The sequence below is a fragment of the Tamandua tetradactyla genome, chromosome 18 (assembly GCF_023851605.1).
Source record: "Tamandua tetradactyla isolate mTamTet1 chromosome 18, mTamTet1.pri, whole genome shotgun sequence".
Classification (NCBI taxonomy): domain Eukaryota; kingdom Metazoa; phylum Chordata; class Mammalia; order Pilosa; family Myrmecophagidae; genus Tamandua; species Tamandua tetradactyla.
In genome coordinates this window covers 65,369,273-65,395,407 of record NC_135344.1, presented here as the reverse complement: position 1 = coordinate 65,395,407, position 26,135 = coordinate 65,369,273, and the positions used below count along the sequence as shown (strand labels likewise).

Here is a 26,135-nt window from a genome sequence, read left to right as displayed (position 1 = left end):
ATAATAAATTCTATCCAAAGAATTCTTCTTCCTAGAAATTTGACTCCAGGTAGTGAGTTTCTGGATATTGCTTAAATTCATTGATCTGTGAATGTGATCAGTGTATGTGATAGTCAATAGGTTTCTGTATTAATTATTCTTACCTAATTACAGAAATTCTCAAAATAGTTCATATTTTTGAGTTTCAATATAAGGCTGTTTACAACATTTAAAGTCTAAAGGGAAAAGCATTTTGAGGATAAAAATGAAGAGAATGTAAAGAAGCCATAACAATGCTATAACTTAGTTCCAAAAACATCCTCTTTCTAACCAATGCTTGGCTACAGGCAGCCAAGCAGAACTAAATGTCTTTAATGCAGGCAAGTTAATATAATCAAAATTTCAATGTATAAAAATGCATTGCAAATTAAATGTGTCCTTGAAAGTTGTCAATTTTTACTAGTTACTCTTCTGTTTTTAGGTACTGGAAGATGATTTGAAAGATTTGTCTGTCTTTGGCCCTGAATAAATAATTCTGCTTTTCAACCAAATAAAATTAATAGTATTTGATATTGAGAAGTGGGAATATCTGCCATGGTATAAGAAAAAAGCCATTTTAGTACGTTTTTCATTCTTCTGTGGTTACAATAATCATATTTAAAGAGCATGGCGAGATTCTTTTTTTAAACAACAATTAACATAGAGTTCAACAAGTGCTTTATTGCAATAGGGAGGCCACAAATTCCTGTTTAAAAAAAAGAATCCTTTTTTTTAAAAAACATTGCCTCTCCTAGTTTATTAAAAGTTGAGGTATGATTTCCGCACAGTACAATGCTCACATCTTAATTGTAACCCCTAACTAGATCGAGATTTAAGAGTATGATTCTTCTTGCCCCTTTCTACTCAATAAGCTTCTCTCCCAAGAGGTGACTACTTTTCTTAATTCTATTATGATAAACTAGCTTTGTCTGTTCTTAAAATTCTTAAAATGGGTAGTTTAGTTCCGTGATTATTTTTTAACCTTGTCCATATCATTAATACAGATTTGTTTTAGGCGTCATAGTATACCAGACTTAATGCTTCAAAATTCATCATGTCCTCTCTCTGATATTGGATTTCCTGTCCACATTATAGTTAAGAGTGGCTTACACTGCTTAAGTTAAATGACTCTAGAGTCAAATGGGATGGGATGTAGTGACTAGGCCATCGTGGAGAATGCTGGGGTGTGGATCTGGGCCTGAAGCGAGGTTGCACTGGGGGAGCAGAGTTGCAACACCTTTTTGAGCACTGGGCTCTGGTGCAGACAATACACTGGGGATCTGTTTCCAGAAGTGGGGTGTATGGTGAGGCCTGCATAGTTGGAAGAGGACGCGAGCTCTTGTTACCATCAGTGCTTAACAACGCCTCAGAAACAGGATTTCTAGACCTGTCTGTCTCCGTTCCTTCTACCAAAAGTCAAGATCAGTCTCTTTGCCTGTGATGGTTGGCTTGAGACTGCAGATGGAGGTCTCATTTCTCCAGCTCTGGGAGGGGACATAGAGTGGTAGGAAAGAAGAAGACTGGCCTCTCCATGAAACTTGCCAGACAAAGGCTAGCTCTGATGGAGCACACAGCATCCTTCCTTGTCAGGCCTGTGCCTTTTTATAGCTTCATCTGCCAGTTCTTGGCTTGATGCATCCTAGAATTTTGCACATACTGTTTCAGTGGCCTGTGCTGCCCTCCCTACTTATGGACCTGAGCCAGAAGTCATGTGGATAGTGAGAATGCAAGCCTGGAGGATTGGTTTGTCTGGACTCTGATCTGAGCTCTGTCTCTTACTAGCTTTGTGATTTGAAGCAAGTTTCTTAATTCCTTCACATCTCAGTTTCTTCTTTTGTAGAAGAGGGACATAGGGTTAAATGAAATAATCTAGGTAAGAGGCTGATAGCCCTTTGTCATCAACTTATGTTATTCTCATAGGGGCTCTCAAAATTCAGCTAAACAGACTCTCTATTTGGAACCCTTCCCTGACTCCACCAGAAAGAGTTAGGTTTTCTTCACCCAGCGTTCTGTTCATAGTGCTTCTTCTACTTTATTTCATAATGTTTTCCTCTCTAATCAATCCTCTGGACATTATGTTACATGCTTACCGTTCTAGGACCACCATCGTGTCAGATGAAATGTGGGCATGCATGAGATATTTTTCACGTGCGTGAATAAAGTCTGTTATTTGGTGACCACATATTTCACACCATTTGTTGTTGGTAATTTTCCTTTGCTGCAGGGTTATATCAATATTATTTAGATGGGAAGGTATGAGTTTCACTGAATCCTTCAAATTTACCTGTTGAGCTATTCTAGCTATCTTAAATTGGCTTGACAATCAACACCATCGCAAAATTATTATTTATGAAATTTATTCTCTGTTGGGAGGCCCTGCAGTGATACTGTGGAAATAACTGTTTTAGCAATTCAGTAGCTTTTGCTTCAGTAAAGGAGTTGGTAGAAATAATAACCTTTAGCTCTGACACCATAAAGCCTGTATCAGACCTCTGGGTTGAAGATTCACATAGAAGAAGTGGCCATTAATTTTATGTTATGCTTTCACTGTTTTTTATAATATATAAAAGTTTAGGTTCTGTGTAGAAGCCCCAGGGCTTGAGAAATGAGACTAGCAGGGTAGGAAATGCTCCTACCAACCAAAATTTAGGTACAAGGTTCTGTTGATATTATTAGATTATTAATGATGTGGGGGAAAAACTTCCCTGCACACCTACCAGTGAGGGAGTAACACAAAAGCTGTAGACAATTTTTTAAATGTTTCAGAGCTGTCTCCATGTCTCTTGCTGGCTCTTTAGCATCCTTTGCAACTGAGGAACACACAAGTGTTCTCTGTATACACCAACAGTTTAAAAGATACAAAACAACTCAACCCTAGACCCACAAAACTCTAGACAAAGGTTAATGCAACACCCAAGCTCTCAACTCCCATGAAAACCAGCACAGGGTAGAGCTGATATCCTAACCATTTCACTACCACAAATTTGTGTTTAAAATTCTTCTTTATTCAGGACAAAAACACCCTTCAGCATATGCATAATCATCCATGCTTTAGGGGAAATTTTCAGAATCACTGTTTGAAAGATTATATAACACCTTTTAATTTTTTTAACGTAACAGTCTCTTTAGTTCACTATTGATATCCTGGGGACAGAATATTAGATAGAAATATCAAAAGAAACCTGTTTAAACTACCTTTAGTTCTTAGGGAATATAAAGGGAACATAAGATGTAAATTAAAAAAAACTTATCTTGATACCATGATAATAGATTTTCTAGAAAAAAGATTAAAAAGTGAGAAGTGTTTCTGGAGTAAAGTAGGTAGTTCCTTCTCTTCTTTGCTGTGATAAACCATTAAGATGGGCCTATTTTAACCACAGTTATGGAGGCTACCTGGCTGCAACCAGTATCTTTGTTCAAGAACTCCAAAGCCTGATTACTAATTGCAATTTTGAAATAACTGTTGTCCCGGTTTATTAAAGTTTGCTATAGATATAATTTTAAAGTGCATTCCATTTTCTATGTGTAATCTTTGTTGTGGGGCTGGTAACTACTGTGCATGAGGTAGTAATACTAGCTATAATATGTTGAGCACCTACTCTAAACCGGTAAGTTTATGTATATGGTACTTAATCTTAGGAAGCCTGGCAAGAGACTTTCCAGATTAGGGAAATGGAGTTCAAGGAAGTTTTAAGTGATTTTCCCAAGGGTAATAACCAACTGGGATTTAGCCTTTTCCTACTCTACCATTTCCAGCAGTGGGGTGATACCTGGAAAGAATGCACTTGTATTGAAGTTCATTGGTCACAACAATCTGCTTTGTATCTTCCTTTTAAAATAGTATAGAATTTAACTATCACTCTAAATCACTGCTTCATTAATACTTTAGGAATTAAGAAGATGTTGGTTGGGTTATTCAGCCACCTTTGCCCTTTTTTCTGACCAACTTTAATTTTGTTGTTAAATATTTGGGTTACTTTAGATTCCCTAGCAATCGCAACATTGCCACAGAGTATTAGCTTCAGTCAACACATCGCTAATTTAGTATAGGGTTTTCAGAAAAACAAAAGATTTTCTGTATAAGATCAGTTATCTGAAGGCAATAAACCTGACGCAGTCCAAATAAGAGTAGTTTCTGAAGGTTGCAAATAAATGATTACCATTTAATTCCTCTAGCTTTACATGAAAGGTGACCAGAGATGCTATTATAGATTACTGTGTCTGGGTAAACAGTGATGGGGAATTATCTAGAACTCCAAGACTGGAGTCTTTTTCTTTACCTATGTAATTTCTTTCTCATGGATTGAAATGTCTGACAGGCATTCTATAATTAATCTTCATATCTCTCGACTTTTCCCTGTTATTCTGCATAAATGGAATTGACAATGAATGCTAATTATGTAGGCAAATAATGTAGGCTGTATGCATAATGGTTAAGAATCATTATGGATTTCAAACTTGGCTCTACTACTTATCACTGTGTGAACTTGGGCATGACTATTAACCTCTCTGTACCTCTCTTTTCTCGTTTGTAAAATGGGGCTGGAAAGCAATAGCATTGATCTCATAGCCTGGTAGCAAGTTTTAAACACAATAAACTGAAAAGTGTTTGAAGCACAGAAAGAAATCAGTAAATGTTAGCTTTCATATTTTATAGGAATCTGATGCAGTAAACATGTTTCAAGCACCTTATTTAGGAAGAAAAAATATATTTGAATTCTTCTGAGTCACAGAATAAATTTCCAAATGTCAGTAGGATATAGTAAAAAATAAAGTAAAATATTTCTAAATATGAAACATTTAAATTATCTTCAGCTTAGTAAGTATCGACCCAATATATTTGATCTATAAACATTTATCATCTATCCAGCTGTGTGTGTATGTGTGTGTGGGAAACAAATCAGGCCTTTTCTCAGGCAATTATAATCTAGCTGAGGAAGGTCGTCATGTTCCTGAAAAAAGAGAAATAGAATACTAAGTGCCAAAATGAGCAGAGTCTTGCAAAAGGCGTTCTGTGAAGGAAGAACCTGTGTGAGCTGGAATGGTGAGCATAGCAGCGTGGAGGAGGAGGGCTCTGATCTGGAAGGATTTGGCTGGAGAATAGAAGCACCTCTAGATGAAGGGGATATCAGGGTACAAAAACCCAGTACTTTTCAAACTTCAGCACCATATGAAATTACCTGACTGTCTTGTTAAAATGCAGAGTCTGATGCCATCGGTTGGGCTGAGCCCAAGATTTTGCATTCTTAACAAGTTTTCAGCTGATGTTGATGCTGCTGGGATGACCCACAATTTGAGTAGCAAGGCAGTTCATATTCAAGGGAGAGTGAACAGAGGGTAAAGTGAGAGTAAAAGACAGGCTTAGGCACAAAGTGATAAGGGGCTAAATTGAGATGATGGCAATGGTTATGGAGAGAGACAGATGATGGCAATGGTTATGGATGGTAATCTTTAACTGAGAAATGAATGATACCTTTGATACAAGTAGGGAAGTTACAGTGATAACTGGTTGGTGGGGAGAATGGCCAGCTTGGGTTTTTTTTTTTTATACATGGGGAAGCACCGGGCATGGCAGGTGAGAACTCTGCCACTCTCAGCTTGGTTTTTGAGATGCTGAATTTGAAGTAATGATTGGTATTCAAGAGGAATATCTGATAGGCAAGGGCTGGGGCTGGATATTTACAAGTAATTTGTACAGAAGTGATAGCTGAAGTTATTGTAAACAGAGAATTTTGGAGTTTTCTAAGGATAAGTAAAAGGTGATAGGAGCAGAACTGAGGACTGAATATTTGGGAAACTTCCCATTTGGTGGGAAGGAAGAGGAAGAGAGGGGAACAAAGAAGAAAGGCAGAAATGGAACTGGGATCGTAGAGTCCCTGATGTTAAGAAAGAGTATTGTCAAGATTTATGTCACCAAATGCTGTGAAATGAAGATGAGAAACTAATAAGAGAAATAGATCAGTGGAAAGGAATTCATCCAGTAAATCAGATCAACAACTTTCATTTGGAATTTCTTTAAATGAAGAAATCTCTATATATTCATAGGGAAAAATTTTGAAAATATGGAAACATACAAAAAAGAGAAATTATTCTCTCTGTGTATATATTCTTTTATGCCTTTTCCTATGCAAACATACATTATTTTTCACAAAATTGGAATTGTGCTGTTTATACAGTTTGGTATTTACCTTTATAATATAGATTAAATATTTATCTATGACATTAAGCATGCTTTCGATTTGATATACTCAGTTTGACTGGGAAAATCAGGAAAAAATCTGTGAAGACATTAGAGCCAGGTAGATTTTGTTCAATTTTGGAGTAACCAGAACATGTTTATGGCTGAGGAGAAGGACCCCAGGGAGTGATTGAGGTGAAATACTTATTGAATGAACTGAGGTGAGGATGGGAGGAGAAGGCAGAAGGAGTGAGGTGAAAGGACAGCAGGGCTGGGGTAGCAGTGGGTTTTTATATTTTCAGATAGAAACATGTACATTGAGTTGAAGATTTGGGTAGGTGACGAAGAGAAAGCCAGATATTGTTGATATCTGCAAGAAACTATTGGGTAAAATCATCTTTTAAGAAATGAGAGAAAAGGGAAATTAATTTCAAAGGAGAATAAAATGTTGGCATTATTTCTGAGAGCAGAGGCCTGGGGAATGAGAGAGACAAGGTCATCACAAGTAAGTATGTATTGTATTATCGTCACATGAACTTGAGTCCTCGGAAATACAAACGTGAACATAGATCTTGCTGAGAATTAGTGGGCACATAAATTTTATTTAGATGAATTATTTGAATTTGATTGGTTTTTTTATTGTTTCTCTGCAGACCCTAAAATACTTTACAAAGCTACCTAAAGAAGAAATTCTTTTACTGGTATAGTTGTGAAGAAGAAAAAATCATTGTATCTTTTTCTCCTTTGTAATTAAAATGTTTTTTCTTTCTCCATAGGTGTGTGACACTTCATCTTATCTCTAGGTGGGGCAATATGGCTCAGAGTTTTCACACAAATTATTTTTGTTACTCAACTCAGAAGTCATCATTTCTTTTTCAGTATTACATAGCAACAGACCTAGATACCAGATGTTAGCCCTTGTTTTTTGGGGGGGTGGGGGAGTAATTGGAGTATAGGAATTATTTATGAAACATTTATATATTCGTATAATAAAAACATGGGCTGACAAGAAATAAATGATGCGTATTTTCTGTTCTTGTTTCTCTGTGATTTAAAATTTGTTTGCGTGTTTGCTTTTATCCTGTATAGCTAGGCTGATGCTGTAGTCATAACAGCAGAACATTTCCAGAAAATTTGTAAGTATTGGCCAAAGCTGTCAACTGTGGTCAGCCCAACGCTGACCTTGGAGATAGAAGACTCATGTTCTATTTTGAATTCAGTCACCCGATAGCCATGTGTAGGGAAGTGGCTATCTTTACTTGCTGCTTTGCTAATGAGATGTTTATCAAATGTTTAATGGTCCCATTCAAGATCTTGAGTAACATACCTAAAGTTAAATTTGCATGGCAGTAAATCAGAATAACTAATAGTTGTGGTTATAGACTGTCCACCATACATTACTGTGAAGATTATACCATTGGGGTCAATGAGAAAGTGACCACAAAAATGAGCTCTAATGTGGCTTCAGGGAGTAGTGCCGTCTTGTATAGCCAACTGGTGGTTTTGAAGGTCACCTATGAGGAGTTGCTCATATGAATATGCTCATTTCTGATCAGATAGTCCTCATACGATGAGACCAAATAGAACTGAAAAAGATCACACAGTCCCCAGTAATCCTAGGAAATGGTCATGCTGTACCAAAGGAAACTAAGGCAACAAGAACAGATTAGAGTCACAGCAGTGAGGCTGAGGAGAAGGTTGAAATGACATTTCCAAATTTGATATTCTATTTATAGTCACTGAAAATTTCCAAGATCGTTCAGGCTTGGACTAACATGTTTTGGGCATATTCTCAGTTTAAAAGTAAATTTATCTGAAACACATTATGTAATTCTTTCCATTCATTTGAAATTTTACAGTATGTCAGGGAAAAAAAGCTGGCATCTTTGGGGTCCATCCCCAAAATATCCTTCCCCTATATTAAGGAATCACGGGATGTTTTGCTTATATATAGTAATCTACTTACAGCATGATTTATTTCAAATAAAGACTTTGATGAGGCAACTCTAATTGAGTAATTCTAGAATACGATCTGTACTTGAATATATTCTTAGAACTTCTTTGGACCAAACACTGTTTCTGCTGTTAGTATGATAACAGACAACCTTTTTATTTCAGGAAGATAGTTTTACAGAGAAAAAGCATCTACTGATTAAAGACCTGTTTTCTAATATTCCACTGTAATAAGGAAATCCATGTAATCAATCACTGAAATAGAGTAGGAACTCCCACTTCTATTAAGGGACAGGGGACCAGCTGCATACTCCCCCAGATTACTTTATAAATACTTAATAACATGTTATATCATTTGGTTGTTTAGTTTACAGCTGGTTGGTCTGAAACCGATTTGCAATTGCGGCATGATTTTTAAATCACCTCTGTGAGAACAAACTGCCTTTGTCTTGTAAAAAATAAAAGAAAGCAAGTTCACCGGAAATGAATGTTTTGCCGTTTTACAATTTTAGGAGGCAGGACAACAGGGAAAGCTCCTCCATGTACTCTGTTTAGATGAAACTGAACTAAGATGTAAAGAATAATTTGCTTATCAAGTTATTATTGTACGTACTTTCTGGAAATTCCTATGACAAATGTGTAAATGAATGAAAACTACACTTCTTTTTTTCATTTTGTCAATATAGCTCCTCCAGGGGGATTGCCCAGCAACTAGTCAGCCTGCCAGGGTTAGATAGAGAGAAGACAGAGAAGAATTTATAAACTTTCTACCCATTTCTCCATCAGTAAAATGCGTGGCTTTCTTATTATTAATATTTAATCTCTGAGAATGGTAGGAACTCCTGGTCTCTTAATCCCTTGCTGAAGTGCCAGAAAAACTCAAAAGGTCACAATTGGTTTGTCTCACAAGACTGCATCTGACCTTATGAGTTAAAAAGCCCAGCAGGAGTGAAAGTTTCAGAATCTTCTACACTTCCTGGAATTTAAATCATACAACAATCTACAAATTAAATTATTAAATAGTAATATAGGCAGTGTTCCCAAAGTAAATGATGTTCATTTGTCCCTAGTTTACCTTCTAGTCCCATCCAATTAAATCTAACCAATCAGAAAACTCAGACTAAAACAATAGCAGGAGATTACTGCAAACTGGTCAGCTGGACTTGAGACGGGCATCATGGAAATATGCCTCTTACGTATTTTCCTGTGTGGGTCTCAAATGCTTTTCTAACTCTTGCTGAGCCCTGGGACAGGCTCTCCAGATTCCAATTCTCTCTTCAAGCTCCTTCTTAGAGATTTGTTCACTCAAGTACCCAGAAGGACATTTTTCCAGGAGCAGAAAATTTCTGCTGCTCATGGAACATATTTGAAGAACAGTTTTGCAGTGGGCTGCCAAATGGAATGAAGATGTCCATGTTCTTATGAAATAAATTGTCACAGGCCAGGGATTAAAGCATATGAGGTCACTTGGTACATAAATAGAGCAGAAGCCCAGTAAAAAGGGAATGTTATTATAGAGCTTATTTTCATTAAAAAATCATTCCTTTTGCACCCAATAGCTCTAGTTGAAAATTAAATCTGATTATAAAACATTTACTGAGTACCTGCTGTGCAAAGTGCATCATATCAGATACAAAGTAGGAAAAGCCTGTTCTGTATTTCTAAGGAGCATGTAATCAGATAGAGGAACAAAACATGTATTTAATTGAGTAAAAGGACAGTGACTACCATTGACCTATAGCATACAGCTAAATTTCCTTGCAATATTTCCCCCTAATATCTGCACTTTCCCTTCCTCAGTACTGGTGAGTACTTGCAATGACTTGTTTAATTTGTCTTCTCCTGTCAAGAAGAGACTGAGCATGCATTGTTTTTCATTGAATCTCTAGCTCCTAGCATACCCTGATATGTAGTAGGCACTCAATAAACATTTGATAATTAAGTTGAACCGAGTCCTTTATGAGCTTTGCAGATTTGATTCTTTAAATGCTGGCGGTTTATTTGTTCTTAATGAGAAAAATCATTGGGAAAGTTGTGAGAATATCTCAAGGTTGGATATTGGGCTATGCTGTGGGAACAAGGACGGTCTGTTCCAGTCTAGTTAAACAGCTGTTGTTTTGCCTACACAGCATCCATTCCTCCTTCTGGTAACTTACTCTGATTTTGTGTTTGCTTTGGGGCATCACTGCTCATTGTATGTAGTCTTGTGGCCTTGTCAATCAAGATGACCTACCTTTCCAGGCCATAAATTGTCATGTGACTCAATCTTGGACTCTTTAGATACTCTTTCTGGAATTTAGACCACAAACCAAGTAACACAAAGGGTTTGACTGGTGCAGATTCATCCCAGCAGTATGCATTTCCTATTGCTGCTGTAAGAAATTACCACAAAAGCATTGGCTCAAACATCACAAATGTATTATTTTACAGTGTTGGGGGTCAGAGGTCTGACATTGGTCTCACTGGGCTAAATTAAGGGGTTGTCAAGACCGTATTCCTGTCTGGAGGCTCTACAGGACAATGTTTCCTTGCTGAAAGCTTCTAGAGGATGCCTGCATACGTTGGCTCATGGCCCCCTTCCTCCAGCCTCAAAACCAGCAAGGGCAGGTCACGTCCTTCTCACGTTGCATCACTTTGACCCTGACTCTGTCACCACATTTCCTTGTCTGTTCTCCTGCATCTCTCTTCCATTTAATAACCCTCATGATTCTATTTCTGCAGACTTAAGTCCTCTTTTCCATGTAAGGCAACATTTTCACAAGTTCCAGATAATAGGAAAAGTACATCTCTGAAGAAGCCATTATTCTGCTCACTATACCAGCCCTGGTGCCCGGAAGCATCTGTTATTAGCTTATTTTCTAGACCTCTGGACTGTCCTGTGATCTTTTCTGAGGACTGGTTTTTGGAATTATTTTCTGTCAACTCACTCTTTTATTTTCAATAAATTATTTTTTTTTTGCATACTTAGCTGGATTAAGTTCTTTTGCTTTTTAACAAAGAACCCAAATTGATATATGTGCATTTAGACTTTCTTGTGAATAAATAAGGCAGCTAACTAAATAATTGATCTCAGCCTGTTCTCCCTCTGTTTTTGCTTCCTTTCCAATAGAAGATACCATTAAGACAAAGTGATGAAGTGGCTTATGGCTTGGAATCCTGCACTGCCTCAGCAAACAGATCCAAGATGGAGATTTAGAGTTAAACCCTGCCAGGGTTGAGCTTCCCTTCAGGTGGTGAAGAAGGCAACAGCTTACCGCACCTCTCTTAGAAGCAGTGAATGGAACTTCATGATATTTGTTTATGCAGAAAAGATGGATTAAATTAGGAAATATTCAAAAACAAGAGTAGAAAACATGGGAATGTAGACCTTTCTGATTGTATATCTATTGTATTAAAAGAAATAATAGTCATAAAACTTTATTCCTGCAAACTGTTGTATAGTTTTGTGCTTTACCTTTACCTTTCTTTTCTTTCACGTTAGCAGAGTACATCATTTTCCATCCTTTCACTTTTAACCTATTTGTGCCTATATATTTAAGTGTGATTCTTCTAGGCAGCGAGTAGTTGACTTTAATCTAATTTGACCAATTCTGACCTTTAATCAGAGTGTCTAGACCCTTTATATTTAATGTGATTATTGATATGATTAGGTTTAAATCTATCTTGCTATTGGTTTTTGATTTTCCCAAATAGACTTTTTCCCCCCATTTACTCTTTTTCTGCCTTCTTTTGGATTAATTACTTTTTATGATTCATATTTCCCCCTTTATTGACTTCCTAGCTATAACTCTTTGTGGTAATATTTTATTAGTTTTGTTATTGCTTTAAGATGTATAGTGAACATGTTTAACTTATCAGTTACCTTCAAATGACATTGTACCACTTCACATATATTCCATGAATTTATGATACCATACTTCCATTTTCTTCTCCTAGCCTTTAATATATTGTTATACATTTTATTTTTCATATGCTATAAACTGTACACTAAATTGCTATTATTTCTGTTATGGATTGAAATTATAAGGGAAAATCTTATGTATTAACATTCTTTTGTATAGATCCATATTTCCATGTAGGATCATTTTCCTTCTATCTAAAGAATTTTAACATTTTTTTGTAATGTAAGGCTATTGGTGGTGAGAGCTTTCAGTTATTGCCTTCGTTTTAGAAAGATATATTCCCAGAACTCCAATTACATGTACATGAAGCTGCTTGAAGGTATCTCATATTTTCCTCATGCTCTTTTCATTTTTTTCTTTTTTATTTCTGCATTTCATTTTGGATAGTTTTTGTTGCTAAGTCTACAGGTTCAGTTTTCTTTCTCTTTTGTGATTTCTAATCTACTGTTAATTCCTTGAAGTATATTTTTATCTCAGACATTGTAGTATTCATCTTTGGAAGTTTGATTTGGATCTTTTTTTAGTACTCTCCATTTCTCTACTTAACTTTTTAGACATATGGCATTCAGCTATAGCAAATATTTTAATGTCCTTCTCTGCTAATTTTAACATATTTCATTTCTGGGTCAGTTTTAATTTATTTATGTTTCTGTACATAATGGGTTATATTTTCCTACTTCTTTGAATGCCTAGTAAATTTTGATAAATTGCCAGACAACGTGAGTTTTCCTTTTTTGAAGATGGAATTTTTTTTATTCTTTTAAATGTTATTGGGATTTATTCTGGGATGAAGTTAATTTACTCAGAAACTGTTCCATCTTTTCAGGTCTTGCTTTTAAGATTAGGTGGGACCACTTTAAGACTAATCATTTGTTTCTACTGAGGCAAGACCCTTCTGAGAACTCTGTCCAATACCCTATATGAATCACATGGTTTTCCAATCTGGCTGGTGAGAACAGGCACTATTGCTGGCCTTGTGTGGCCACTGGGAACTCTTCCTTGTATTTTTTTTGGTTGTTTCTCCAGCCTCAGGTAGTTTCTGCATATGCATGTGCTGACCAGAGCTTAGCTGAATAAGTGGGGCCATCTATAGTTCTCTGCAGCTCTCTCCTCTCTGATACTCTGTCCCTCACACTCTAGCAGCCCATATCTTCCCACAATCTCAGCTTCATCTTCTCAATTTAAGGAGCTTGCAGGGCTCAACCTGGGTTCTCTTTCACTGTACTGTGGCTGGAAAATCACTTAGGATAGCTTGGGCAATCACAGGACTCCCCTCATTTCTTTCCTACCACTCAGGGATCATTGTCCTTTCTCTCTGATGCCTGCAGTCTTGAGAACAGTTCCATCGATTTGCCTCTTTTTTTTTCTTATTTCATTTGGGAGACCAAATCTGATCCCCACTACTCCCTTTAGGTTGAAGCAAAGATCTTACTTCCTTATTTCTAAATGAACCTTTATTGAAAATTGGGTCTTACAGGGATTTTGTTACTTTTAGAATTGCAGATTCATGGTAACCAATTTTAATAGGAACATGGCCATTTCTTAGTGGAAGATTAAATCTCCATGTATCCCTCATTTCTTTCTAGCTATTCATGAAGGATGGCTGTAGATGGTGCAACTGATAACCTTTTCTTGGGGGTAAAGCTCTTCTTTAAGACAATTTTGTAAAATATGTTTTAATGGCTTTTAAAAATTGGCCTAATAAATTAGTGTTTGCTATATTTTGTCTGAAAACATAAAAGGAAGAAGTGTTTTAAGATGAGGGTACTCAAACTGATAAATAATGCTGTTGATCACCTCAGAAGGTTTGAAGGGGCTTTTGAATATGTTTTGTCCATTTTTCAAAAGACATCTCTTTTTATTTTAACAAGATTATGCTAGTTTTTCACTGACCTATTGCCTTAAAGTAGGTTAAAAATTCAGAGCAGTTAATAAGCCAGTGCATGAAACCATCTGCTAAAATCTACATAAATGTAAGTGCACAGATTTTTTTTCTCATTTTAATGGCTTACTGCTTATTATTTTATTACAACACATACCTCTTTACCAAACAATAAGGCCTCATTAAATTTTGCCCACAATCAGAAACTTCAGCTCTCATAAAATATTTTAAATTGAAAACCAACTGGCACTATAACATATAGGTTTAAAATAATTATTTTAAAGTGTAGTTCATTTCTGAGATTTTGCTTCTAGTTGGTTAGCTTGATGTTTTGTTGTATTGTAAAAGCAAGCATGATGAATATAAGTTTTCAATGACTTTTAACTACTTAGATAAAATAAGGGTTAAACAATTCTAGTGCAGAAATAGTAGGGTTTTTCAGATCAAGGGAACCAATTTTAAAATGGCAATACTGGATTTGGAATCAGAGAACCTGGACTACAGTCCAGAATTTATGAGTAAACTTCTTTCTGACCTTCACTTTCTTTTTCTGAAGATAATTAAAGCAACCTATTTCATAGGGTTGATTTAGAGATAATAAAACGATTGTTTAATTTTAAATTCTAAAACTTATATTTTGCAAATGTTAGCACTTAATCATGCTATTTATTTGGGTGATGAAGGGAAAAGAAAGAAAACAACTATAGTAAGTACCATCTGTGTGATTGACCTGTGTTTGCCAAGGTCACAATTCTATGAGGTAGGGATTGTTTTCCTCATTTCAGAACTGATAAAGCAACCTGCTCAGGAATATAGGTATTGTAAATCTGCCTGACCGACTCTGAAGTCTGTATGCTCTCCTTCAGCACCGCTTGGTGACTTACATTTTCATGTTTTACCTTTCCTTGGAATACAAGTGTATAAAGTCACTCAAGAGAGATCTCTTCCTCCTATCCTTCCAAAAATATGTGCAGGGTCATGAAAACTTTCCCAAAGTAGACTGAGTGGGATGAATCCTTTATCAAGCAGAAAGAGAAAGAGAGAGTTTCAAAAAGAAAGAAAATAATTTGTAATCGTGAAGATGCAAGAGAGGGCATATTTTTTGAAGGAATACCGGTAATTTAGTATGATTAATGTTCAGGGTCTGTGTAGGTGGGAGGGAAGGGGCCAAAAGTAGAAGAGGGAGTTATAAGAGATGAAGCGGAGAGGCAAGTAGGGAGCTGAAGCTAGAACGATGAGGATTCATAAGTCACGCTGAGAATTCAGGAATGGAAATTGCTGGAGAGTGGAGCCATCATGGATTCCCCCCGATTCTTAGGAAAAATGTAACATGCTTTTTCAAAATTTTGTTTATTTATATCTTTAAACTTTCCCTTTATTAGAGAATTGTGGGTTTATAGAGCAATCATGCATAAAATACAGGCTCTCCATACACCATCCTACCACGGACACCCTGCATTGCTGTGGAACACTTACTACAATGGATGACAGAACATTTTTATAATTGTATTATTAATTAAAGTCCATGTGTAGTGCAGTTACATGGATTGAAAATATTTTTTATTCTGTTACCATATATGCAATCTAACATTTCCCTTTTAATCATACTCAGATATATATTTCAGTGCTGTTAATTGAATTCACAGTGTTGTGCTACCATCACCACCATCCATTATCAAAACATTTCCATCTTTCCAAATAGGAACCCTGTACATTTTAAGCCTCAATACACCATTCTCCATTCCCATCCCCATTGCTTGGTAACCTATAGTCTAGATTCTGACTCTATGAGTTTGCTTATTCTAATAGTTTCAAATCGGTGAGATCATACAATTTTGCCCTTTCCGTATTTGGCTTATTTAAATCAACATGATGTATTCAAGGTTCACCCATGTTTTTTTGCATGTATCAGGACTTCATTCCTTTTTATAGCTAATATTTTATTGTATGTATATACCACATTTTATTAATTTACTAATCGGTTGATGGACACTTGGGTTGCTTCCATCTGTTGGTAATTGTGAATAATGCTGCTATGAATGTCAGGGTGCAAATATTTGCTTGAGTCAATGCTTTAAAATCTTTTGGTAGTAGTGGGATTTTGAGGTCATATGGTGGTTCTGAACTTAATTTGGGTATATGCTAGTAGTGGGATTGTCAGGTCATATGGTTTCTCTGTACTTAACTTCCTGAGAAACCACAAAAATATCTTCCACAGCAGCTATTCTATTTTACACTGCCACCAGCAATGAATGAGTATTCCTGTTTCTCCACATGCTCTCCAACACTTGTTATTTTTCATTTTTTAATAGCAGCCATTCTAATGGGTGTGAAATGGTATCTCATGGTTTTGATTTTCATTTCCCTAATGGCTCATGATATTGAGCATCTTTTCATGTACTTTCTAGCCATCTGTATATCTTCTTTGGTGAGACGTCTATTCAAGTCTTTTGTCCCCTCACCCGTTTTTTCTTTTCATGTCCTTTAGGTAATTTTTTTTTAACTTTTTTTATCGTATAGTATAACATATATACAAAGCAAAGAAATAAAAAAGCAATAGTTTTCAAAGCACTCTTCAACAAGTAGTTACAGGACAGATCCCAGAGTTTGTCATGGGCTACCACATGATCCTCTCAGATTTTTTTTCCTTCTAGCTGCTCCAGGATATAGGAGGCTAGAAGGAATAAATATATATATTTTTTCATAACGATGAACTTATTTTCTTTATTTTTTTGTGAAAAATAACATATATACAAAAAAGCAATAAATTTCAAAGCACAGCACCACAATTAGTTGAAGAACCAATTTCAGAGTTTGGTGTGGGTTACAATTCCACAATTTTTTTTTACTTCTAGCTGCTTTAAGATACTGGAGACTAAAAGAGATTAATGATTCAGCATTCACATTTTTTGTTAAATCCTATCTTTGCTGTACAACTCCACCATCACCTTTGATCCCACCCTTCCTCTCTTTAGAGGTATTTGGGCTATGGCCATTCTAAATTTTTCATATTGGAAGGGTCTGTCACTAATTTGGGGTAGGGAGATGGAACTATCTGATGTTCTGGAGAGGCTGGGCCCCGTAGGTTTCAGGACTTCTTTGGACCAGGGACTCACCTGGAGGTTGTAGGCTTCTGGGAAGCATTCTAGTGCATGGAACACCTGTGGAATCATCTATATTGCCCTAGTTGTTCTTTAGGATTGGCTGGAATGGTCCTGGTTGGGGGTTGGCAGGTTATGACAAGTAGCAAAGACTAACTGAAGCTTACATAAGAGCAACCTCCAGAGTAGCCCCTTGACTCCACTTGAACTCTTTGTGCCATTGATGCTTATTAGTTATACATCTTTCCCCCCTTTTGGTCAGGACAGAACTGTCAGTCCCTCAGTGCCATGAACATATTCATCCCTGGGAGTCATCTCCCACATCTCCAGTGAGACCTTCACCCCTGAATGTCATGTCCCACATAGCGGGCAGGACAATGGTTCCACTTGCAGAGTTGAGCTTAGAGAGAGTGAAGCCACATCTGGGCAACAAATGAGGTCCTCCAGAAGTAACTCTTAGGCATGACTATAGGTAGCCTAAGCTGCTACCTACATAAGCTTCACAAGAGTAAGCCTCCGGATTGAGGGCATGTTTTGCCCCCTTTTAGACCGGGTTTCTTTTTTTTGTTAAGTTGAAGGATTTCTTCAGCTATACTGGATATTAATCTTTTATTGGATATGTAGTTTCCAAATGTTATCTCCTATTGTGCAGGCTCTCATTTAACTTTATGATAATGTCCTTTGAGGAACAAAATTATTATTTTTTTAATTTTGATGAAGTCCTATTTATATATATATTGCTAAATCCTATTTTCTCTGTTATAACTCCTCTTTCTCTTTTGATCCTCTTCCCAATTTGTAGGGATCTTTATTTTTTACTTTTACTATTTCTTTTTTCTTTCTGCTCCTCAGCCTGACTCATTTCAAGTGTCTTATCTTCAAGTTCACTGATTCTGTCTTCAAAACTGCAAAATTCCTACTCTAAAAGAAAGAAGGAAAGAGGCAAAAGGATTAGTTAAAGAAATGATAGAAAACTTCTCCAACTTAGCAAAAGACATGAACATGCACATTTAAGAAGCTCAGAGAACACCAAACAAGATAAACATGAAGAAAAATACCTCCTGTCTTATACTGATTGTACTATCAAATGCAAAAGGAAAGGTGAGAGTTCTGAAAGCTGCAAGAGAAAAAAGCTGTATGTAACATATAAAGGAATTGCACTAAGATTGAGGGTCAATGCTCACCAGAAACCATAGAGCTAAAAAGGCAGTGGATTGAAATACTTAAAGTGCTGAGGGAAAATAACTTCCAACTAAGAATTTTATATCTTGTGAGATTCTTTTTCAAAAACGAAGGAGAGATTGAAACATTCTCAGATAAACAAAAGCTGAGCGAGTTAATCACCATCAGACCTCCCCTACAAACAATGCAAAAGGGAGCTCTTCAAACTGAAAGGAAAGAACACTAGACAGTGGTTCAAAACAGCATAAAGAAATAAGGATGTGCAGTAAAGTTTACCATGTAGGCAATTACAAATACCAGGACTGTTGTATTGTATTATTTGGTATGTAACTCTACTTCTTCCTTTATATGCTAAAATGCAAATGCATAAAAAGTAATAATAAATCTAGGTTTTTGGACATATAATGTAGATTTTGTCTTTTGCCAGCTCCATTCTGCTCTTGAAAAGCTTCTGGGTATTTTTCATTTAATTTATTGTGGTCTTTTGATGCAACTAGTTGTTTGGCTCTTTTTAAAATGTCTGTCTCTTTACTTAGACACATATTGTTCACTTATAGCTTTCCTGATGTCCTTTAGTTCTTTCTGTGTAATTTCCTCGATCTCCTTAAGCATTTTAAAACTTTAAAAATTGTATGATATAACATATATAAAAAGCAAAGAAAGAAAAAAGCAATAATTTTCAAAGCACTCTTCAACAAGTAGTTACAGGACAGATCCTAGAGTTTGTCATGGGCTACCAACCTCTCATTTCAGATTTTTCCTTCTAGCTGTGCCAGAATGTAGGAGGCTAGTTGGAATAAATGTTTTTTTATCATCACAATTGACTTTTTTCTTTTTTGTGAAAAATAACACATACACAAAAAAGCAATAAATTTCAAGGCACAGCATGATTAGTTGTAGAACCAATTTCAGAGTTTGGTGTGGGTTACAATTCCACAATTTTAGGCTTTTACTTCTAGCTGCTTTAAGATACTGGAGACTAAAAGAGATTCAGCATTCACATTTTTTGTTAAATCCTATCTTCACTGTACAACTCTACCATCACCTTTCATCTTTCTATCCCACTCTTTAGGTGTTTTTGGGCTTTGGCCATTCTAACTTTTTCATGTTGGAAGGGGTTGTCAATAATATGGGGTAGGGAAATGGAGCTAGCTGATGTTCTGGAGAGGCTGGACCCTCTAGGTTTCAAAACTTATCCGGTTCAGGGTCCTATCTGGAGGCTGTAGGTTTTGGAAAGTTACCCTAGTGCATGGAGCCATTGTAGAATCTTATATATTGCCCTAGGTGTTCTTTCAGATTGGCTGGAATGGTTCTGGTTGGGGTTTAGCAGGTTATGATAGGTAGCAAGGTCTAACTGAAGCTTGTGTAAAAATAACCTCCAGAGTAGCCTCTCAACTCTGAACTCTCTCAACCACTGGTACTTTATTAGTAACACTTCTTTCCCCCTTTTGGTCAGGATGGAATTGTTGATCCTACAGTGCCAGGGCCAGACTCATCCCCTATGCCAATGGGTGACTTTCACCCAGGATGTCATGTCCCATGTAGAGAGTAAGGCAGTGATTTCACTTACAGAGTTGGGCTTAGAGAGAGGGACGCCACATCTGAGCAACAAAAGAGACCCTCCAGAAGTAACTCTTAGGCATACCTATAGGTAGGCTAAGCTTCTCTGCCTACATAAGTTTCACAAGAATAAGCCTCAAGATCAAGGGCTTGGCCTGTTGATTTGGGTGTCCCTAATGTTTGACACAGTATCAGGGGATTTCCTGGTGGTAAAGTTTAATAGTTCCATATTTTTTTTCCCATCACTCAAGGGACCTGACCAATACTTTTCAATTATCTGCTTAATAGATTCTAGGATGTATCCAGGCATTGTATTAAGCTATACAAGATTAAAGACCCTCATTCCTTTTCTGGGCTTCCTGTGTTTCAAATTGTTCAAATGAGCTATCCAGACAGGTTGATTAGATTATGTGCTACAGAAAATTTAGGTTCTGGACAAAATAAATGTTTCTTTCTTTGGTCTTAAAGAGTAGGTGCAGTTCTAAAATATAGACAATATCTTCCTTACCTGTATGTTCTGAATTACCTTTATCCCAACCTGATCAGCTTTGTTCTTATCTCTTAATACCAGGTTACAGGTATACAAAACCGCCTCTCAAAATCCGGGAAAAACAATTACCACTCTGGACTGAATGTGTCTGCTATAAGAGCTTACAATCTTGGCCTTTGTTTTCTTATAAGCATTTTCTAAAGAGACCATACAATAATTGTTCTTTTGTTTCTGGCTTATTTTGCCTCACCAAATGTCCCACAGTTTTATTCATGTCGTTGCATGCCTCATGATTTTGTTCCTTTTTGTAACAGTACAATATTCGATCATATGTATCCACCATCATTTGCTAATCTACTGCTCAGTCAGTGCATCCTTCAGCCACCTGCATTCATTAGGCATCACATACACTGTCCAAAATCCACAGTCCATCAACACTCAATTATAGGTAATTTCACTGTTCCCAAGAGAAAGAAAACCAATCAACACACCTTACCAAATAGGAAATCTAAACCTCCTCTTAACTCTTGTCCCTCCCCCCATTATTTACCCCTGCTGTTGCTGTAACCCATAGCATGCAATAGCAGTTTTTCCCATACCCTGGACTTAAACACTCTTTGCACGCAAATCATACCTGTGAAGTAGTTCTTGCAAGAACTTGTTTATATTTGTCATGTTAATCAGTGGGACACTTGGGTGGTTCTGAGTAGAAAAATTATCACTGCAGTTGTGCTGGTTAAAGTATCTTGCAGGTATCTGAAAGGGTTCTTTACATCTAGGTTTTATAATGGCAGTGAAAAAGATTAAATGAGAATGAATTAATTCATACTCTGATGTGAACTATTAATGTTAATCAAACAGGTATTAAAAAGACATGCATAGGTATACACAATGAACCACAATGACGACATGAGGTGTACTTGGTATTAACTACAATCCTCCTTCACTAGAGGATCGGTGGGATTGCTAAGCCTCTGCCCCATCCTGTCAGAATTCTCTTTTTTTATTACTCCAGGGCCGTGCTTCTGGTCAACTTCCTCCCTACCCTACCCTGGATCTCCTCTCTTCAGAGACTCTCTGGAAAAATGCCTACTCTGGTGCCTTTTACCCAAGCCTTGTTTCTCTGTGGTGGTACAGGTGGTGGACTTACAGACCTAGGACAAACCAGTAACAAAAATCTTGTCTGATCTCAAACATGCTTTCCCCGCCATGCAGAAGTAACTGGTATGTTCTTCTCTGTCCCTAGGGACTGGAGGTAGAATTCTGGGATTATTTTTAACCCTTTCAATGACCACTGTTTGTAGGTTATAATAGGGAAACTTGCCTTCCTTCTACTATTCTGGCTTTTCATCTCTCTTTCCTTTCTCCCTTCCCTCTAGTCCCTTTACATAAGTCTTTTCCTCTCTCCTAATGTCATCATAAGCAAAAACCTGATATCAGAAATATGTATTCTCACATAAAGGAAAAAAGGGTCAGTGTCAGTCACAGTCTATTCTGTTTGACCTAATGCTGACCATTGTGGGACAATTAAAAACTGAAAACGACATTTGCTAGAAGAGCTTACACTGCTGCCTTAGACTCTTTATTACCCTGGCCTTTTGCTTACTGAGTGTGTTGGTTTGAAACTATTGTGTACTACTGAAAAACTGTGTTCTTTAATCCTGATTCAGTGTTTTTAGGTTGGATCTCTTTTATTAAGTTGTTTCCATGGAGATGTGCCTCCACCCATTCAAGGTGGAGCTGCTTACTGGAGTCCTTTGAGAGGGAACTGTTTTAGAAAAAGTTTCAGAGCCCACACAGAGAGAAATCTTTCGAGATGCAGAAAGGAAACACCCCCAGGGAAGCTATTTGAAACCAGGAGCCAAAGGACCAGCAGACACAAGCCACGTGTCTTCCCAGATCGGCCTTTCTTGAGTCAAGGTACACTTCTCTGGATGCCTTAGTTTGAATGTTTTTATGGCCTTAGAACTGTAAACTTGCAACTTGATAAATTCTCTTTTTAAAAGCCTTTCCATTTCTTGTGTATTGCAATTCCAGCAGCATTAACAAACCAAAACAAAAAGTTATTTGAATATTTGGGTTTTGACTTTTTTTAAAGACATTTTTTCTTCTTTTTAAGATGAGCATTTCTTGAGGCCAAAGATATTTTATAAAGTTAAATGTATAGCAGAGTTGCTCAAAATAGAATGGACATAGGCTTTTGCTTCCCCAACAGGTCTTCCTTTGCAAATTCCCTTTACCCATTCTAGATGTTTCTTGTGAGAATTTAAAATTAGCAACATAGCTTTTGCTTTTCTTCTTGACAGCCATCATCCACTGGTCTGCTCACTGCTTTTGCCCTCCCCCCAACCTCCAACTCCAGCCAGATGGAAAGCACCTGGCCAACCTGGACTACTCAGAATATCCCTATCCCTGCTGTGAGGGAACCCGAAGCCTCTCTCCATGGTACCAAAATACTTCCTTCAGCCTCTCATCCTCTCCATGTCTTCTTACGATATCATTGACATTGCTCCTTTGAATTGTCATTTTTTTCCTAGAGAGTCTCAATTTAGAGACAAATACATTGCTTAGGAAAATATCCATGTTTGCATTATCTTTCCCCTGTGCCTGACTAACTGAAAGAGCCACCACCACTGAGCTGGGAGTTTTGGCGCTCATTAAGCCTCTGTTGCCAGTCAAGCTGCTGGTGTTTGCCCAGTGTCTATGTGTCCTGGCTGGGGACTTCCTTTCTTCCCTGTCCAGTACTAAGTCACTAGCACCACTGATTCCCAAGCCACCAAGCTGGCTAGTATCCACTCACTGCTCTGGATAGATCCCTATGTTCCTCTTGAGTCGAAATCCCAAAAGGACCTATTTGTGTTTTAACTTTTCTCTTATTTTCTATGAGTTCTGATGCAGATGAAAAAAAATACTGAAGGAATGGTCTAGAAATATGGAGGAATGAGAAGGTACGAGTATGTCCCTGTTGTCAGGGACAGCTGTCATCTGTTTTTGTTACACTTCGTTACCAGGGTCTTGCACAATACCTAACAAATGGTTGATGCTCAGTAATTAGTTTGACTAAATGAATACATATACTATTATATGTCATTTGCCATATACTATTTGGAACTTTTAAGGTCACCCAACCACCAAATAAAAGTTAGGGTCTTCAAACACAGGTTATCTAGCTCCAAAACTGAAAGAAGGATGTAGGTCTTAGGGATACTGCAATTAATTATATTTATTATGTAAGACCATGTTGAATGAAAATTTATGACAAATCATGACGTCTGTATTTATCTGAGAGGACACAATAGACAGAAACAGCTCTTTGGGTTATGGTGCTCTTATAGGACTTTATATTTCTTAATCACCATTTAAAACACTTAACTCTATTTTCTATATTTAGTTGTCAATTAATTCATTGTTTTCTAATATAAGCATTAAACAAGTTAACTTCCTATTGCTGTCTTTGTCCAGCATCTGAGGTTGGCTTTTCCTCAGCTTTCTAGACATGGAAAAGAAGGGGTCAATTGAATAGAAAACCAGCTGAATGCCATAATTTGAGGCAGGGTGATAATGGTTTACTAGTTTGTAAATATATTTGAAAAGCGATAAAGACTTTGCCTTAATAAAAATTATGAGCCAAGAGTCATTGGAATACAAACAGGTTTTCTGGTTGTTTTAGCTATCTATGTAACTATTTCTCAAAGCAAACGCAATAAATGTCTAAAATTGAATCCTAGCTGACTCTGAAAAATTTACTTGGTGAATTGTGAGGCAGATATTTAAAATTTCATGAAACAATAAAGTCTCCATGTTCAGAGAAGAAGCTTGCCAGATAACTGCATCATCATATAAAAATCATGTTGTAAATCAATACAAAACAATTCTTTTCCATAAAATTCATAAGCCAAGGAAAGGGTTCCATACACATAAATCAAAGACTATCTTTACACACATTAAAATCCTCCATAAATTCCTTTGTTTCAGAAACATATTTATCCATTTTTTTAAATTGTAGTAACATATTGTGGTATATTGAATTATGCACCCCTATTTAGACAAATTCTTGATCTTAACCTGCATTCCTGTGGGTGTGAGCTCATTGTTTACAGAATTTCTTGAAATGGATTTTAGTTAAGGTGTGGCTTAACTGAGGGAAGTTCTTACTCCATTTTGGAGTCCTTTATAAGCAGAAGAGATTTGGGCAGAGAGAGAGAGAGAAAGCCATGGGATGGAGCTAGAAGCCTAAAGTCAATGGAACCGGAAGAGAAAGGAGAAGACATTGCCATGTGACATGAGGCAGAGACGAAAGCTAAAGAAACCCAAGGATCTCTGGCAGTCAGCACCAGAATGTTTCAAAAGAAAGCATTGCCTTGCTGATGCCTTGATTCAAAACTGGAGCCAATGTATTCCTGTTGTTTAAGCCCATCCATTGTATGAAACTTGTTATAGCAGCTTGGTAAACAGAAACGTGTATATATGACATGTAATTTGCCATCTTAAATCATTTTTGAGTGTGACTGTTGCAGTTTAAAATGTATCTTTGTCTCTTTGCTCCTTTAACCCATAAAAATTACCTCAATGACTGGAAAATCCTACCAAGCAAAAATATGTATTGCATTAAACCAATAGTTTAACAGTAATTGATAGGATTTTCAGCTAACAAATAAGATTACACTAATACATTGAATGCCTACTTTGGGGCTCCATTGTGTTGGAAACTGTGGCTGTGAAAGGTGAATAGAACAGGTTTATTGTCCTCCCAGAACCATCCATCTAATTAGAGGTACTAGATGTAAATTTTCTAAAAGTTGCCTGACACCTTGAAGTAAAAAGTTTTTCAATGCAAAAGTTACAATAATATAATAACTATGACAAATTGCGGAATATGTGAGATAGTAAGGATACATAATGAGGTTTTCCTCTAAGAAGTCTCCTTGAAGAGGAGAAACTTGAATTGAATCTGTAAGTATGGCTAGGACCTAGATAAACAGAGAAGAAATATGGAACTGGTATATTTAACTGTTGTTTTTCCATTAGATGAAGGCTTGTAATGCTAGCACATATATATCCTAAGCTTTTGTCCACATTTTGTGACTAAATTTTGGCATTATTCTATTAGCAAATTATTTCTTTTAAGCATGATTTAAAAATAATTGCTTCATGTTGTTTAGTTTATTTTTATCTGATGACAAAAGTGATATGTGCCCATTATTGAGAAACTATAAAATCATAAAGAAGAATATAAATGCTCCCTACCTTTTACCATTTAGCATTTTGCACATTTCCTTCCATTAGTTTTCCTTTAAAAATATCTGTTGTTTTTTTCTGATCATAAAAGTAATAATATATACTTGGTATACAAATCAAACCTTACATAAATAACAGTACAAAGAAAATGAAAGCTATCTGCAAGTCCCTGTGATATCACAATTGTCCCTCTAATTGCCATTTCTAGACTGGAATTAGACATTTTAAAACAAACTCTTTAGAAATTGTAATTCAATGTGGCAGATTTTGCAATGAATAGGGTATAGTGAGGGCTGTAGCACATTTGTCAAGTCTTATGCCATGCAAGGAGCTCACATCTGCACCTGGCTAACTCATGGTCAAACCAAGTAGCTGACCAGGCTGTATTTGGTCTTGTTGTATCCTATTTGTAACCTCAATTTAGATCAAATGATATGAACATTTTTTAACTGTCTCCTTCCATTTATCATCATATTATAAAACCATCTCATGCTATTGAAATTTCTTTGTAAATATACTTTTTCTGGCTCCATAATATCCCATCAAGTTTTTATATTGTGATATGCTTAAATAATCCCATTTTGCTATTGTTAGGCATTTTTTGTTTTAAAAAATTTCACAGCGTGCATAA

General features: G+C 36.6%; 1 long non-coding RNA gene across 3 annotated transcripts in view; it reads right to left on the bottom strand.

Annotated features, from left to right (window-relative positions):
• LOC143662283 (uncharacterized) overlaps positions 1-26,135 on the bottom strand; it is a 39,630-nt gene that overhangs the window by 1,668 nt on the left and 11,827 nt on the right. For 2 of the 3 annotated variants that reach the window (XR_013165246.1, XR_013165245.1), the window contains one exon: positions 20,901-21,041. This is a non-coding gene — a long non-coding RNA (uncharacterized LOC143662283). The remainder of the gene's footprint in view (positions 1-20,900; positions 21,042-26,135) is intronic. The other variant, XR_013165247.1, reaches the window with a different exon arrangement.